The sequence below is a fragment of the Schistocerca americana genome, chromosome 5 (assembly GCF_021461395.2).
Source record: "Schistocerca americana isolate TAMUIC-IGC-003095 chromosome 5, iqSchAmer2.1, whole genome shotgun sequence".
Classification (NCBI taxonomy): Eukaryota; Metazoa; Arthropoda; class Insecta; order Orthoptera; family Acrididae; genus Schistocerca; species Schistocerca americana.
The window spans coordinates 384,132,971-384,151,186 of record NC_060123.1 but is presented as its reverse complement, the minus strand read 5'-3'; positions in this window follow the sequence as shown (position 1 = coordinate 384,151,186).

Genomic DNA, 18,216 nt, shown 5'->3' with positions numbered 1-18,216 from the left:
CGTACTGTCAGCAAGAGAAGGTATTGAATTATTCGTAGCGTTCATAGATATTACGTACGACCAGAATTTTTTGGGGTCATTTTTAGAATCTGCAGATGAAATATTGCTTCCAAATTCGTTAAAACAATCTCTCATTGTCCTTTTGACAGCTGCTTTTATTTCACGTAATATTTGTTTGTCAGAGGGGCAGTGACTGCATTTAAAACGACTGTGCAACATTCTCTGCTTTCTCGGCAACTGACTAATATGTTTGTTGAAACAAGGTTCATCCTTTCCCTCCCCTATAATCGAAAAATATGGATGGCAAATACTTCACACCCACCAGACATCCCTGGTATAAACCCATCAGACTTTGATTTGTTTCCCAACTTGAAGGAACAACTCCATGGATAAAGTTATGATACAGTTGATGAAGCTTCCAGTTTATCAATGAAGGTGCCCTATCCGGAATACAAAAACTGCCAAAACGTTGGGAAGCTGTAATAACCAGGAATTAAGATTGCATTGGAGACCTGTAAAGATAATTTCTAAACTAAATTTTCTTTAATTATATCTCACAGTGTGCAGAACTTTCGAAATAACCCTTGTTGATAAAGTTGAGATTTCGAATGTCTCTGGAACATAATTTCATCTGATTAATATACCACGAAAGACTCAGGTGCAGGCAGAATTATCTCCATCATTTTCAATGTTCAGATGCTATTCAAGTGTTGGATAGCCTCTGCAATACTGATACGAGTTAAGAAGGGAGCATCAAGGTGGGCGGAGGCGTCAAATGAAGTCTGTATTAAGGGATTAGATAATCCGCGCAGCTGTGTGTAAACAGTGCCAGGAAGACACAGTGCTTTGGTTTGAATGTTGGCCATAGTACCTGTTTTTATTAATTTTTTCGGCCCGTATTGATTACATAGTGAAGGTAATTCGTTCACCTTAACGGCAGGAAATATTAAGAGAATAATTCTGGATTATTCTTTTGATGTACAAATAAAAAGACGTTTAGCAAAGACATTGGTTTCATTACATGAACAAAACACATACTCTATAGTGACAGAATACTACGAGGCTGAGTAAGTAAGTAGTTACTTTACTGGCTGCTAATTTGACGCCAGCTATAATTTATGAAAATTACATTTCTTTTATTAACAAGTATTGAAAGTAATTATTTATTTACCTGATACTAATAATAACAAAGTAGCGTAAGTAGAAGGTGATTGCTAGCCTCGTGTTCATTTAAGAGGTAATTAAAATTTATGTCATTTTAATGCAGACACTATGATACAAGTGGACCAATGGTGTATGCAGACGCATTTTCTGTTCGCAAGGTTTATATATTAATACATCGTATGACAACGAACTTTGTTGAATTTCGTAACTTTGCTGGATAACTAAAAATGCTTACTGTGTTAATAACGAAGATGTAGTGCAGATAGCCGTTTTCAGTACATCCAGACAGTCTATTTAAAATACCGATTATTGTAAGAGAAAATGTCACGCTTGTGAAGACGTAAAAAGTAGCATATACGCTGATGTGCTGGCGTTAACTGTAATATTCGAATCATTCAAAACTCAAGATTTTACACATACAAACAAAGTGTACAAGAACTGGTATCTCTGATCACTGGCGATTTAGATGCCTGCGTGGAAATAGTTGTTTCTACGGTTTTCATAAATTAATAAGTAAACTTATCTTGAGCTGGAATGACGTAGACTCGATTAATCAGGGCATTTGCGCACATAACGAGTAGTAACTATTAGTACATTGTGTCACACTGTAGGAGGTGGCGTACAGCCTTCTACTTTAATTATAGACAATACTCGTTGCAAGGAGTTTATCCTAGTAACATGCTGGGATAATTAATAACTGTTTAAAGTTAATCGCCGAATTCCACTCAAAGTAAAACAGTGTAGGAAGTGACTTATTGATTAAGACACACTCCTTGTTACAGTGCAAGACAGAATCCACTTATTACAAATTAACGGGAGAAATTTAGTGGCTAACAGTGTAACTAGAGAACAGAGAGTGGCGATGTCTGTTAAAAGGTTCACTTCTACATATCGATAGTAAGTAGTGACAGTTTAGACCACAAAATCGTAAGAGCTCTTCCATCACAGTGCAAGTGCCAATGTTGGTTGGGATCTGTTCACCATTTTTCTTGTTGATGAGGGTAATCATTGTGTTCACTTAAGTTATCCATTAAGTGACTTAATGCTCTTTGTTATCATGTGAATCGCATAATAATTCAGATTCGCTATTTTTTCCTTTGGCGAACCGTGAGAACGATGTTAGAATCAAATTATCATACTAGTAATCAATAACTTTTTCTAGCTGAGTAAAACGAAAACGAATACCTGGACATAAATCCGAACTTGCATCTGCTATATTTTAGTAGTTTTAATCTGTTTTTGATGGGTTGACTTTGAAGTTACTGACGTTCTGCACCAGGTTCATACTAACATATCCTACTCAGTTTCCTGATAAGTATGAATACTCGCAATCCAAAGAAGTTATTGCTAAGTCGGAATTTGTCGGAATTATTCGACCTCTAGGCAGTACGATGTAGTTAGTTTCTTGTTTCATTTGAGATCCATCTGTAATGATAGTATGTGCTGGTTTGCATATCCTGTTCAATCTCTTCCTGTAGTGTTTGGCTCATATAAGTATTGTATTTTGCAGTGTTAGAGCTTATTACATTCCCAAGAATGTTCACATCCTTTTACCTTGTAGGAAAGACCCTTTGCTAATATAACATATGAACAATGTTCAAACGATAGTTCCCACCCCTCTCAAGGAACGATTTTATTAAGTTTGTTCTTGGGATACGATATGTGAGTCGAGAGGGAAGATCCGTCCAGCTAGTAAATGTTTGTTCCGTGGAATGTAATTCACTCTTCTTTCTACCCCCTGTGTTCCACCATTTTATCACATTCCCTGTGAAATCACTGACTCAGGGAGCCTTGCTTGAAAAATGAATAACTAATATTTAATAAAGCCCATTTCCCAGGTCGTCGTCCTGGAGTCATAATATGAATTTCCGTTGCGCTCTTGAAGTAACTCATTGGGTCAAACATAAGCAAACTTTTGTAGAAACTTCACATAACACTGTACGTTTTCCCTACTATTAACTCTCGCAATACAGGAGTTTCTGCGGGTTTTATGCCACCCTTTTGTAAATGTAGTGAGTCAGTACTACGCATTTTAAAATTTTGAAGAAATTAATTATGGTTTATAATTATGTCTCCTGCCAGATACCATGCATTTTCTAATTTTTTCCGTTAAACTTAACCCAAAAGTTTCTGTCTTAGTATCTCATGTGACTTTTTACAATGTACATCACATTCAGTATTTTCAGGTTTAGGACCCTATATGCACATCAGTATCTCTCTAAAAAGTATGTTGTTGGTATACATCAACAACTAACAAACTTTCTTTTCTTCTTTTAATTATTTTCAAGGGTAGCCATGCGTTGGTATTAACAAGAATCACAGCAGTCTGTAGAATTCGATGGAATATGGAAAAAACTGAATAAGAACCAGGCATAGAAACAGAGGGGTTTTAAACGCAGTGCAGACAGCTTTTAAAGTTTCTGGTGCGATTCAGGAAATAGAGACATTGAATTAATGGGCAACAGTGGCGTTGGTCGTATATTTTTAAAATGCATTTCAGTAGCCAAATTTTAGATTACGCCAGTGGTCTTGAATATCTGTGTCATAACATACAATTTGCAAACGTAATATCGCCTTACTTGCAAGTTGTGTGATGTTTGTCTTTCTGCTATGGAAAATATATTTCAGCGAAACAATGAGTCTTCACAAATAGACAGAGAAGTCTTAAAATGGTTGGAAGATAGTATCAAGCGATTTTTTACTTACAAGTGATATGTTATGTCACAGTTGTCCAAGTAATACATGGTGTCATGTTGTTTACTTTTAAGTGCGGCCATCCAACCGCACTTTAACAACGTATGAGCAACCTATGCTTGTGTGGAACTCATATATGTCCATTTTATGGGTTACACCACTGACTTGGAAATGGCCGTACAGGCGAAGTTGTGCCACAGTGAAGAATTGGAATGTAAGTTATGAAAGGTGTTGCAAAGATTATTGTCGTTAACAAAACTCCCAAATTGTTAAATAGTCTGAATCTTAACACATGAGAAAAACAGTGCTTAGATTACTATTATGATCATTATTCCATTTTTTAAATATCAGCAATATGCCTTTCAATATGGTTCCAAATTCCAAGTACTGTTTGAGGCCTCGGAGTATCACCTGAGTTCCTGACGTCTCGTCTACGTACTACGTGGGGCACAAACAACGGCAGGTGATCATAATAGTGTAATTTGACTGACTGTACCGTAAATGACAGCAGTATCTTCTGCCACAGATTTGTAATGTACAGATATAACTGTGGAAGCTCTCTGTTTCTTTGAATACACGGGTCTTTAAGTTGGTCCGGGTCTTAAAGATCTGGGATAGTGACTGTGTGATTCATTTTCCTTGAGCAACTAGGCAGCACACGGCAGATGCAAAACTCCGCTCCGTCTTCGGGAGGGCTAGCACGAGCTGCACCCCCGCCTTCCCCTCTCCGACCCCGCCACGGTTTGCATATTACGGCGCGGGCCTCGGAGACAATCGTCCGGCTACTGCGCCGCTGGGACGGATAAAGAAAATTGCCCGCCATAAAAGCCGGAACTCTGCCCGGCCACCGCACGCTGTCTTTTTACGGCTTACTTTTCCATTACGTATGTCCCTTCAACTTCGCTCCGTTTGCGGCTCCGCCTATGGCGACCCTTTCATTGATAGAATGGCCATCTCATAATCTGCAGATTTTGGAGCCATCGCATACTTTTGAGATGTGCGATACTAAGATAATCGTGAGGTTTTCTTTATAAAACACACGAACGGCTCGTATAGAAACTAAATTTCTAAAGTTTCTCAGAAGCTAGTATGCAAATAGGGCGAGCCGCGGGAAGAAAGCAGCTTGAACTAAAGATGTCCTCCGTCTGCTACTTCACAGAGTAAAGTGGCGGAATACGGCAATTTTGGAAGATATTATAGTATTTGCAACTACTACTTACTTACTGACGGTCCTAAAAGTGAGCCTATAACAGGTATATTATCATTCTTGGAGGAAAATAAACATGTTATGAATCTCTCGGTGACGATGGTCGCTGTATCTTCTTCTATGGAAATATGATGACTCGACAGAAATCGTGGATCAATATTTATTTCGGGGTAATGGCATGGGGTATGTGTGAGGAGGTGTGGTGTTGGGGAAGGGGAACCAATCAGACATTTAATTGGTTTGAAGGACCCAACATGAATTTCTCTCCTGTGGCGTCCTCACTTATGTATTGCATATATTCCAATCTCTGACTTCGTCTACAGTATTTAACTCTCCACAAATTCCTCAAATATCGTGGAAAATATTCCCTGATGTCTTAAAACGTGTCCTGCCACCCTGTCGTTTCTTCTTATCAATGTCTTTTGTATGTTGCTTTCCACGCTGGTTTTGCAGACAATATCCTCACATCCTATCTTATCAGTCCATCTAATTTTCAACATCGTTGTATAGCGCCTCATCTCTAACGCTTCGATTCCTTCAATTGTACTTGTAAATATGTATATTCGTAACACACTTGTTAATATTTGAAATGCGACATTCCCCAAAAGCAGCCGAGTAACAGGTGCACATCAACCAGTACAGACCAGTTTCAGTTCAATGAACTGATGTCTGCAATAGAAAAAGTGGCGGAACTGTTTAGTTGATATGCAACCTTGGTCTTTAATTTTGGCACAGTACCCACCTGTGTCTGAGAAACTTTTACTGTAATCAAGAGCCTTAATTACAGCTCTATGTTCCTATATTTCTTCTGAAAGGAGTACAATATTCCGTTTCGAAACACATCAGTTTTCTTAGTACCACCGTCAAACAAAAGTTGCAGGTGCCAACAGTAGAATGAGATACATTTGTCTCAGAGACCGTTACATTTTGGATAGTCATACCGGGTAGATATGAGTACCCTCAAAATAAGTACATAAATGAAAAGGTTAAACGACGTACAGGCAGGGGGATGAGTTCTTCCATATACCACTGAGATGTCCTACAATGTCATGGGAACTTCGTAACGCCTTTCTAAACAACAGAATACTTAGATAACGGACCAGAAGTCCAGTTGAAATGTACGACGACTTCCTTATTCTTTTCTGCGCAACGTATGAGATTTTACTTTTTATTTTAGAATATGTAGGCATTTCGCAGGATTCAAACTATACATCACCATCCGCTGCCTTCGCCTTTTGGTCATATATTCTATCTAACTCTAACCTGTTACTTACTTCTGGCTACGGAAATGTTTAACGTAAATACATCACGGAACTACAGTCCATCAAACTACAGAGCAGAAATAGGCTGATTAAGGTGTTACAAGATAAAACACACAATAAACCTAACATGAACGTGTTAAAGACAGTATTCTGTGATTATAGCACTACCTGTTTTGCCGCGCAGGATTAGCCTATCGGTCTAAGGCGCTGCAGTCATGGACTGTGTGGCTGGTCCCGGCGGTGGTTTGTGTCCTCCCTCGGGCATGGGTGTGTGTTCGTCCTTAGGATAATTTAGGTTAAGTAGTGTTTAAGCTTAGGGACTGATGACCTTAGCAGTTAAGTCCCATAAGATTTCACAAACAAAAAAAACTACCTGTTTTTGCTAAATCTCCAAGACATTTAAGTGTTAGCATGAAAAGATATTCGACTTACTACAAATGTTAATAGGAAGCATATTAAAAAGATTCTGAATGGTCCCCCTTGCATATACTCTTACATTACTCAGCACAAAAGCCTGTTTGTAGCATATATTGTACCGTTTAGCTACTGAGAAACGTTTTGTAATGTACTAAACGTTATGGGAAGGCCAAGAAGAAATCCAGCCGTACGTTCTCTAGAGAACTCACCAAGGTTGACACATTTACTTTCCGGATTTTCTTATACAGTACATCAAGGACGCTACGATGAGACTTAATTCATATCAAAAACGTATGAATATTTTATGGTAGTTTACATTTTGTATGTTAGTTAATGTCGTTCCTTCGCATCATCACATCCCTGAACGTTTTATTAAGAAATTTGAAATTTAAGAAACGAGTTCCCTGTGTAACATTTCTTTATCGCGTTAAACCACAGACTTTTTGAGACAGACTGAGCAGAAAAGTAATGTAATAGAAATCCATTTCAAATGTCTCTTTTCAGAAATCACTTGCATCTAGGTAGCTAATACTGTCGCAGGAAATTCTACACACGTGTGTATCGACACTTTGAAAACAAGTGGTTTTAGATATTCGTACAAAAAGGAAGCAAACAGATTAATATAAGGTGCCCTTGAACACCGTGAATACAAAATGTTATGTGGTAGAGGAGGGCCTGTACACCGGTAAACTTAGATGAACCAATTCTCCTTCATTCTGGGTCGACATCTTCGCTTCGATGGCTAACGGAAAAAGCCAAATAAACATCCTTAAACGACTGAAAGCATTTATGCCATGTGCTACGCAAAATTATGTGTTGTTGTGGTCTTCAGTCCTGAGACTGGTTTGATGCAGCGCTCCATGCTACTCTATTCTGAGCAAGCCTCTTCATCTCCCAGTACCTACTGCAAACTACATCCTTCTGAATCTGCTTAGTGTATTCATCTCTTGGTCTCCCTCTACGATTTTTACCCTCCAAGCTGCCCTCCAATGCTAAATTGGTGATCCCTTGATGCCTCAGAATACGTCCTACCAACCGGTCCCTTCTTCTAGTCAAGATGTGCCACAAACTCCTCTTCTCCCCAATTCTATTAGAAACCTCCTCATTAGTTATGTGATCTACCCATCTAATCTTCAGCATTCTTGTGTAGCACCAAATTTCGAAAGCTTTATTCTCTTCTTGTCTAAACTATTTATAGTCCATGTTTCACTTCCATATATGGCTACACTCCATACAAATACTTTCAGAAACGACTTCCTGACACTTAAATCAATACTCGATGTTAACAAATTTCTCTTCTTCATAAACGCTTTCCTTGCCATTGCCAGTCTACATTTTATATCCTGTCTACTTCGACCATCATCAGTTATTTTGCTCCCCAAATAGCAAAAATCCTTTACTACTTTAAGTGTTTCATTTCCTAATCTAATTCCCGCAGCATCACCCGACTTAATTCGACTACATTTGATTATCTTCGTTTTGCTTTTTTGATGTTCACCTTATACTCTCCATTCAAGACTCTGTCCATTCCGTTCAACTTCTCTTCCAAGTCCTTTGCTGTCTCTGACGGAATTACAATGTCATCGGCGAACCTCAAAGTTTTTATTTCTTCTCCATGGATTTTAATACCTACTCCGAACTTTTCTTTCGCTTCCTTTGCTGCTTGCTCAGTAAGCAGATTGAATAGCATCGGGGGCAGGCTACAACCCTGTCTCACTCCCTTCCCAACCACTGCTTCCCTTTCATGTCCCTCGACTCTTATAACTGCCATCTGCTTTCTGTACAAATTGTAAATAGCCTTTCGCTCCCTGTATTTTACCCCTGCCACCTACTGAATTTAAAAGAGAGTATTCCAGTCAACATTGTCAAAAGCTTTCTCTATACAAATGCTAGAAACGTAGGTTTGCCTTTCCTTAGTCTTTCTTCTAAGGGTCAGTATTGCCTTACGTGCTCCAACATTTCTACGGAATACAAACTGATCTTCCCCGAGGTCGGCTTCTACCAGTTTTTCCATTCGTCTGTAAAGAATTCGTGTTAGTATTTTGCAGCCGTGACTTATTAAACTGATAGTTCGGTAATTTTCACATCTGTCAACACCTGCTTTCTTTGGGATTGGAATTATTATATTCTTCTTGAAGTCTGAGGGTATTTCGCCTGTCTCATACATCTTGCTCACCAGATGGCAGAGTTTTGTCAGGACTGGCTCTCCCAAGGCCGTTAGTAGTTCTAATGGAATGCTGTCTAGTCCCGGGGCCTTGTTTCGACTTAGGTCTTTCAGTGCTCTGTCAAACTCTTCACGTAGTATCATATCTCCCATTTCATCTTCATCTACCTCCTCTTCCATTTCCATAATATTATCCTCAAGAACATCGCCCCTGTATAGACCCTCTATATACTCCTTGCACCTTTCTGCTTTCCCTTCTTTGCTTAGAACTGGGTTTCCATCTGCGCTCTTGATATTCATGCAAGTGCTCTCTTTTCTCCAAAGGTCTCATTAATTTTCCTGTTGGCAGTATCTATCTTACCCCTCATGAGATAAGCCTCTACATCCTTACATTTGTCCTCTAGCTATCCCTGCTTAGCCATTTTGCACTTCCTGTCGATCTCATTTTTGAGACGTTTGTATTCCTTTTTGCCTGCTTCACTTGCCGCATTTTTTAATTTTCTCCTTTCATCAATTAAATTCAATATTTCTTCTATTACCCAAGGATTTTTACTAGCCCTCGTCTTTTTAGCTACTTGATCCTCTGCTGCCTTCACTATTTCATTCCTCACAGCTATCCACTCTTCTTCTACTGTATTTCATTCCCTCATTCCTGTCAATTGTTCCCTTATGCTCTCTCTGAAACTCTGTACAACCTCTGGTTCTTTCAGTTTATACAGGTCCCATCTCCTTAAATTCCCACCTTTTTGCAGTTTATTCAGTTTTAATCTACAGTTCATAACCAACAGATTGTGGTCATAGTCCACATCTGCCCCTGGAAATGTCTTACAATTTAAAATCTGGTTCCTAAATCTCTGTCTTACCATTATACAATCTATGTTATACCTTCTATTATCTCCAGGGTTCTTCCATGTATACAACCTTCTTTCATGATTCTTGAACAAATTATTTGATGAAGAGAAATTCCAGAAAACTTACTTTGTAAAAAGCATTTTCTCTGCTGTACAGATCCCAGCAAGAAGTAATTCTTTCAGTTTTTAATTGTTGAAAACTCCATTAGAATCATTCAGTGTAGAGGAGTGGTCATGAATTTCGCTCTCAGAACGTGAGAAGGTCTAAACTGCTATGCTCCTTTCTGAGGCCCTCTTTGCTGAGACTCTTCATCAGAAACTCACGAGGTAATAAGGAAATTTACTTACTATACGCTTCTATTCTCCACTTGATGTATTTTAAATTATTATAAGGGAACGTCATGCGACGTTCAATGCATTTGTCAGATTTTACTTTATACCTAAAGCCCCTAACCCCTCCTGAATTAATGCGCTTGTGTGATGTAGAAACAATTCCAAGAGCGACAATGTGAAACCATCAAAGGAGCTGTACTGGCGATAACTCCATATTTTGTTTGCTAATTTAGGTTTAGAGACTATTAGCTGGCAGACATAATACGATGGCATACAACAGTATGCGAAAATACTGGTTTCTTGTTACATTAAGTCTGCAATGTGGTGGTCTACAAACAGACGTTGATGTAAGATAAGTTATTATCGTCAATACAGCAGCTCTGTTGGTTTCAAAACGTCATTCATCAAATATATTGAAGCTGGGGAGTATTGCTTGCACAAATAAAGCTGCAAATAATTCGGTGATATATATTTGTGACGACAGTCGTAAGTAGCACGATTTAACTCGTGACGGTCTAAAATGGTTAATGTTGACCCTTGTCAAAGTCTAGTGCAAGGGAAAAGTAGTGTAACTTGAAAGAAATGAACTTTTTTCATACACGAGATAGTGGTAGCAGGATCTGTATCAGCTAAACACGAGTTGTAACTGAAAGAGAATATGTAGAGGAGGGGCTATAGCTGTTTACACTGAACAACGATAATGCACAACACTAATGCACATGTGGCAAAATGTCAGAAATCTGATATCTGTAGAGTTCTGAGGTATTTTGTCTCTAATTTTGGTTATATACACTTCAAAGACTGAAACAGTAAAGTTCTTAATTTTAAAGCCTCATGGACCTTAAGCCTTTTTTTTTAAAAAAAAACTTGGTAGGTTGCTAGTATTTCATTACAAACATGTAACACGAAAAATTTTAGTCGTCGGTACCCTGCACAGTCGTACGCTCTGGGCTTCCACTATCTGAGACTGGAAAAATGCACCCAGTACTACCATCCACTGTTCTTGCTAACGATGTGTATTTCAGTAATCTCTCGAACTGCAATTCACATTGTGCGATATTGTGAAGTGCAGAAGAAAAGAGTAGTTGAAGAGGTCTGAGAGATGTAGTCATAAACCACATTCAACTAGTTTTGAGATACAGGAACTTTAAAGTTTCATGCAAGTATAAAAATGTTGAGAGCAGATACATCCTTTTTGCTTTTAATTATACTTTAATACATTGTAAACCTTGTGTAAAATAGACGATCTTCTTTCTGTTATGTAATGATAATTTGAGAGTCATTTTAATTATTATGTGATCGAAAATGACTTATGACTGTGTCTCCCTGAAAATAATTTAGGATACAAAATACGTTTTAAGGTTTTATTTTTAAAATTATATAACAACTAGTAATTTTTAACAATTTTTGCACTTTCACGTGCACACATACATAGATAAGTCAGTCCAATAATTTATTTTACACTGTAAATGTGAAATCAAGGAAGTTCTTCTACGTCATCATCGTTCACTTTATTTCCAGCACATGACCGAGAGAAGCTATGATATGCTGCAGGTATGTATACCATAACAGATAGTATGTCATCTGTCTTTTCTGATTAATTTGAAGTGGCTTTCTGTATTTTATTGTCAGCTGAAATAGATCTGGTTCAGCAGGTCTTCCTTTCCACTTGCTATATACACTCCTGGAAATGGAAAAAAGAACACATTGACACCGGTGTGTCAGACCCACCATACTTGCTCCGGACACTGCGAGAGGGCTGTACAAGCAATGATCACACGCACGGCACAGCGAACACACCAGGAACCGCGGTGTTGGCCGTCGAATGGCGCTAGCTGCGCAGCATTTGTGCACCGCCGCCGTCAGTGTCAGCCAGTTTGCCGTGGCATACGGAGCTCCATCGCAGTCTTTAACACTGGTAGCATGCCGCGACAGCGTGGACGTGAACCGTATGTGCAGTTGACGGACTTTGAGCGAGGGCGTATAGTGGGCATGCGGGAGGCCGGGTGGACGTACCGCCGAATTGCTCAACACGTGGGGCGTGAGGTCTCCACAGTACATCGATGTTGTCGCCAATGGTCGGCGGAAGGTGCACGTGCCCGTCGACCTGGGACCGGACCGCAGCGACGCACGGATGCACGCAGTGCCGTAGGGGACCGCACCGCCACTTCCCAGCAAATTAGGGACACTGTTGCTCCTGGGGTATCGGCGAGGACCATTCGCAGCCGTCTCCATGAAGCTGGGCTACGGTCCCGCACACCGTTAGGCCGTCTTCCGCTCACGCCCCAACATCGTGCAGCCCGCCTCCAGTGGTGTCGCGACAGGCGTGAATGGAGGGACGAATGGAGACGTGTCGTCTTCAGCGATGAGAGTCGCTTCTGCCTTGGTGCCAATGATGGTCGTATGCGTGTTTGGCGCCGTGCAGGTGAGCGCCACAATCAGGACTGCATACGACCGAGGCACACAGGGCCAACACCCGGCATCATGGTGTGGGGAGCGATCTCCTACACTGGCCGTACACCACTGGTGATCGTCGAGGGGACACTGAATAGTGCACGGTACATCCAAACCGTCATCGAACCCATCGTTCTACCATTCCTAGACCGGCAAGGGAACTTGCTGTTCGAACAGGACAATGCACGTCCGCATGTATCCCGTGCCACCCAACGTGTTTTAGAAGGTGTAAGTCAACTACCCTGGCCAGCAAGATCTCCGGATCTGTCCCCCATTGAGCATGTTTGGGACTGGATGAAGCGTCGTCTCACGCGGTCTGCACGTCCAGCACGAACGCTGGTCCAACTGAGGCACCAGGTGGAAATGGCATGGCACGCCGTTCCACAGGACTGCATCCAGCATCTCTACGATCGTCTCCATGGGAGAATAGCAGCCTGCATTGCTGCGAAAGGTGGATATACACTGTACTAGTGCCGACATTGTACATGCTCTGTTGCCTGTGTCTATGTGCCTGTGGTTCTGTCAGTGTGATCATGTGATGTATCTGACCCCAGGAATGTGTCAATAAAGTTTCCCCTTCCTGGGACAATGAATTCACGGTGTTCTTATTTCAATTTCCAGGAGTGTAGATCCACTGACGTAAACGTTCCTGTATCTGAGTAGCAGTGCTTCACATTTAGCGTGAAGGGAACCTTATACTTGAACTTAAATTGAGCTACTTCACTAACTCGAATGGGATCTCCAGATCTGAAGATCTGAATAGAGTGGGTATGGAGATTAATGAGTTGAGATCTGTAGTCTTGTCTGTGCATTTTCGACACAACGAAATTTTTTGGACCATCAGATTTGACTACTTCTGCCCATTCATCTGGCATGTATACTATTGGACTTCTGTTTCTCGCGTAAATTTCAATGCGACCAAAATCAAGATCGCAAGGAAGTCTAGTATGAGTTACCACGGGGAAATAACGGCGCACAGATTCAAATCTTTTGGTGGCAACGAGAGTTCTTTCCAGGGAAATACGTGGCCAATTCTTTGCCTGGCCCTTAAAGTTAACTGTGATTGTGCGGAGATTTTATGCTTTAGTGCTAGTTATCTCCAAGTATTTTAATAAACAGTTCCCATCGTGTTCTGAACCCCTTCCTCCGTCCTTCTCATTCCACAGAAACATGTAGCCCTCATTTGACCAACAAACGTGAATACCGTAGCTATACAGGGTGGTCGGAAATTCCCGTTACAGACTTCTAAGACTTGTAGAGGGGAGTGAGTACATCGTATTTTGAACAGGAACCCAATTCTGGAAACGTCATCCAACGAGACTACAGAGCGTCAAAGTTACAGGCGCGGACGTCTGTTAATGTACGTATACACGGGGTGATTCCGTGATGATGTAACAAACTTTCTAGGATGATGGATAACGATAAATGTATTAATTTGAAGTAAAGATCCCTATACCGGTAACGAACGAGTCGAAAGTTATAAACGAAAACTGTTCTGATAGCTCTGACAGTTGAATACATATACCAGTTCTTGTGTTGCGAAGAGTGTAGGGTTGGTAACTTTCAGTGGTGGTAGTGTGGACAAAAACGAGAAAAAGTGTCCTATAAACGTGGGCTCTAAATTGCATACCTGAGGAGCTATGACCATTCTTTCATCTTCGTTAATGGGAAAAACATCTCCTCTATTGAGCAAGTGTTCATAGCTTCTTAGATGCAACTCCTGTTGTTTTTTCCCTTATGTAATTTCTTCTGCACATAATTCTGGGTTACCTGTTGCTGTTAGAAAGCCATCACTTGTGGAAAAGGTTAAATTCGGACACAAAAATCTTCTTTTGGAACTGAGTGACACAACTTTATTTGCTGTTGCAAATTCCTCACTCATCTTATGTCGTTCTGTAATCCATGAACCCTGAGGAAAGCTTGCTTGCAAATCATGACTTCCATTCCATTTACTTTCACATTGTATGAAAATGTCACAGCTCTAGATGAAATTTGTTTTTTAGTCTTTTTTGGATAGCTGTGAAAGAAAGAAATGGAAACGGAACAAGGTAAAGTAAATTTGTGACAACTGGTCCATTCGTGTTTAAAAAAAGTGAAACGAACTTTCACTTTTTTGTGCCATTTTCATACAACACATTAGGTAAGTATTATGGGCATTAAAGTTTCCTACGTCCCAAAACGAGTGAAAAATATTTTCTTCTTTTCCGAGTAGTTTCGTATAGAACTTACTTGAACAACTACAGGGACTTTCCAAAGATGCTGCCTGAACAGTCTTGCTAGTTTTAGAAGACACATACAGCTGACCCGTGTTACGTCGACGTTTGGCCTTAATTTTTTTCCACTCATCAATATTAAGCTTTCTTTTTCTTGAAGAGCTTGGTTTCTGGCGTGATACTTCATTTGCTCTACTTGCTTCAATCTATAATATGAATAGAAAAAAAGTCACAAAATTTCCGCGAGATATAGTTTCAAGCCACACGAATCATTATATGCCACTGAAATGAATTTGATAATAAAAATATTCTTAGATGTTTTTAGCCATAAAAGCTATATTATTATCGCAATCAGTGGTCGTTAAAGCTAGGCTGTAAAGGTTTCTCATTAACACAAAAGACGACGATCAACTGTGAGAGCAATGTTACGAGAAACAAAGTAACAAGCCACTGAAAAATGTTCACCAGTAAAAAATATTTTTGTATACATATCGAAACATCTTCTGAGGTAGTACTGTTACTTGATGGAGACCAAGACTTATCACCATCGCTGTCAAAAGGATCAGAATCCTCATTTACAATACTGTCACTGCCATTTACGCCTAGAATGTGCGAAGCGGCTTCGGATGTACATGAGCATTCAGTCATTTTGATGCGGCTTGTGACTATGTATCTTCTGAAAAAGACACCAGGTGGCAGAGTATAGAACTACACTATGTCATCACCTGCCTTCTGTTGGAGAAAGGCGGAACTTCTTCAATCCAAGATGAGGACGGCATCGTTAAGAATGTCATAGCGTGAATATCTCAATTTCGACAAAAGTTTGGCTTATGACTGTATCTCTCGTACCCCTTCAGTTTTTACATCATAAGGACTGTACTTCAATCTTTATGTGTCACCTCATATCTCTCTTAAGGAAGAAACAGAAATGTTTTTGAGATACCATTTAATTATAGTAAGGGTGGGTGTAAAAGCTAAAACTTTTGAGTTTGTAACTCTTTTGAAAAGTTTTTAGTCGTCAAAATAACATAGATAAAAATTGAATTATTGCATGCTTACTCTATTTACTAGTGCTGAAAGAAAGGTTCTTGGGATTAACTGTTGAGATACTGCTGAATTAAAAATTAAATTCATGTATTTTGCTTCTGTTGTTTTCATGATAATCTGTTAAACATCTCATCGTCAAAACAATAGATATATGAATTTAATTTCAACAATTAACGTAGTGTGGTGCTAACCTGGATTAACTGTTCATTAACTCCTTGCTTACTGCTGCACTTACTGTACATAAAATAAGTTAATATATACTATTCTCTTTGGTCGAAAGATACTCCCGTTCACATAATATGTCTTCTGAGAACTGAATTTCACATAGTAGAGCTGCTTAATTAAAAATACAGAAAAATGGATTACCACAGCGAAATTTGCACCCTAATTTCATGAATAGTTAGGTCAGCTTAACTATCAATAATATCTGGGAAAATAGCTGTTGTGTATTGTCAGCAAGCGAGGCAACGAAAGACTGTGATCTTTAACACAGCCTCTCTACCTGAATGTGTATAACTTCTTTTTAGCGGTATTTCACATTTGTAATTTGTAGTATAAATTAAGCGTCGAAAAATGTAGTCTACTTTGCTAAACTGACTGTGCTTCTGAACGAGCGGTTTTCGTCATGGCAGGGTTTTAAATTCATTTCAACTCTGAACAAATTGAACATCATACTCACTGTAAATTTTAGAATGTTTAGCGAAATTAACTTCGCCTGACTGAGACTAATGTAACTGCTACGACTGTGTTAATAGTGGTATAAATAAATAATAATTCAAAATTTGCAAACGCCATAGATTACAACTGGTTATTTCAGTTATACTTCACATATTCATTTCCCATGTATAAACTCTGCAATCGATGATCGCAGAAACGATAGTTTTAATTCGTCATTCAGCAACAGGGCATTTATATCTCCGATACTCTTATGGTAACTCAGACGAAAATGATTTGATACTAAACAAGTAGAAACGTTGTAAGCACTAATAAGATTAGTATATAATACATGCTATACATTACACTATATACCATATACTAATTTTTATATTGACTCCTTAATGAATATTGTTTCTTTCGTCCAGTTAAAATTTTTTACATTATTAATTAATCCATTTGCTAATATGGTTGATATGAAGTGGAAAGATCTATCGGCGAAACATACAACAACTATTACCGTCATACGTTGGTTTAAGATGTGAACACGAAAAAAATGCTGGTCCTATGTAAGTCCTGTAAGCGGGTCTAAGGCTTCCGTCCAGTCACTCGTTGACTAATCTGGTTCGGCATTATAGGACAGCAAAAGGAAGGCTGAAGTTACAAATTCCATGTTTAAGAAATCGTTCACGCAGGACAATCCTACGAACGTACCATCGTTGGACCATCTCAGAGTCACGTGTGGATGACATAGTAATAAGCATCCCTGGCGTAGAGAAACAACTGAAACGGCAGAAAACAAATAAGTCACCAGGTGCGAATCTCATTTCGGTTTTACAAAAATACTCTAAGTTACTGGCCCCTTACTTAGTTTGCATTTATCGCGAATTTCTCGACCAGCGCAAAGTGCCAAGTGACGAGAAAAAAGCGCAGGTGACTCCTGTGTATAGGAAGGGTAAAAGAAAGGACCCACAAAATAACAGACCAATATCCTGAACATCTGTTAGCTGCAGAATTCTTGAGCCCATTCTGAGTTCGAATATAATAAATTATCTTGAGACCGATAAAATCAAGTGCACAAATTAGCACTGCTTTAGAAATCATCGGTTTTCCGAAACCCAGCTTGCTTTTTTCTTGCATGATATATTGCGAACTATGGATGAAGTACAACAGGCATATTCCATATTTCTAGATTTCCGAAAAGCATTCGATCGGTACCCCAATGCAGACTATTGACGAAGGTACGTGCATACGGAATAGGCTCCCAGATACGTGACTGCGTCAAAGACTTCTTAAGTAATGGAACCAAGTATGTTGTACTCGACGGCAATTGTTCATCGGAGATAGGAGTAACATCAAAAGTGTCCCAGGAAAGGATGATACAACCGTCGCTACTTTCTGTATACGTAAATGATATGTCAGACAGGGTGGGCTGCAGTCTGCGGTGGTTTGCTGATGATTCCGTAGTGCACAGGATGGTGTCGAAGGTAAATGACTGTACGTTGATACAATATGACCTAGACAAAATTGGCAGCTTGCTCTTAATGGAGAAATATGTAAGTTAATGCGGTTGAGTAGGAAAAACAGACTCGTAATGTTCGGGTACAGCATTAGTGGTGTCCTGCTTGACACAGTCACTTCAACTAAATATATTGGGCGTAACATTGCGAAGCGATATGGAATGGAGCGAGCATGTGATGGTTGAGGTAGGGAAGGTGAATGGTCGACTTCGGTTCATTGGGAGAATTTTAGGAAA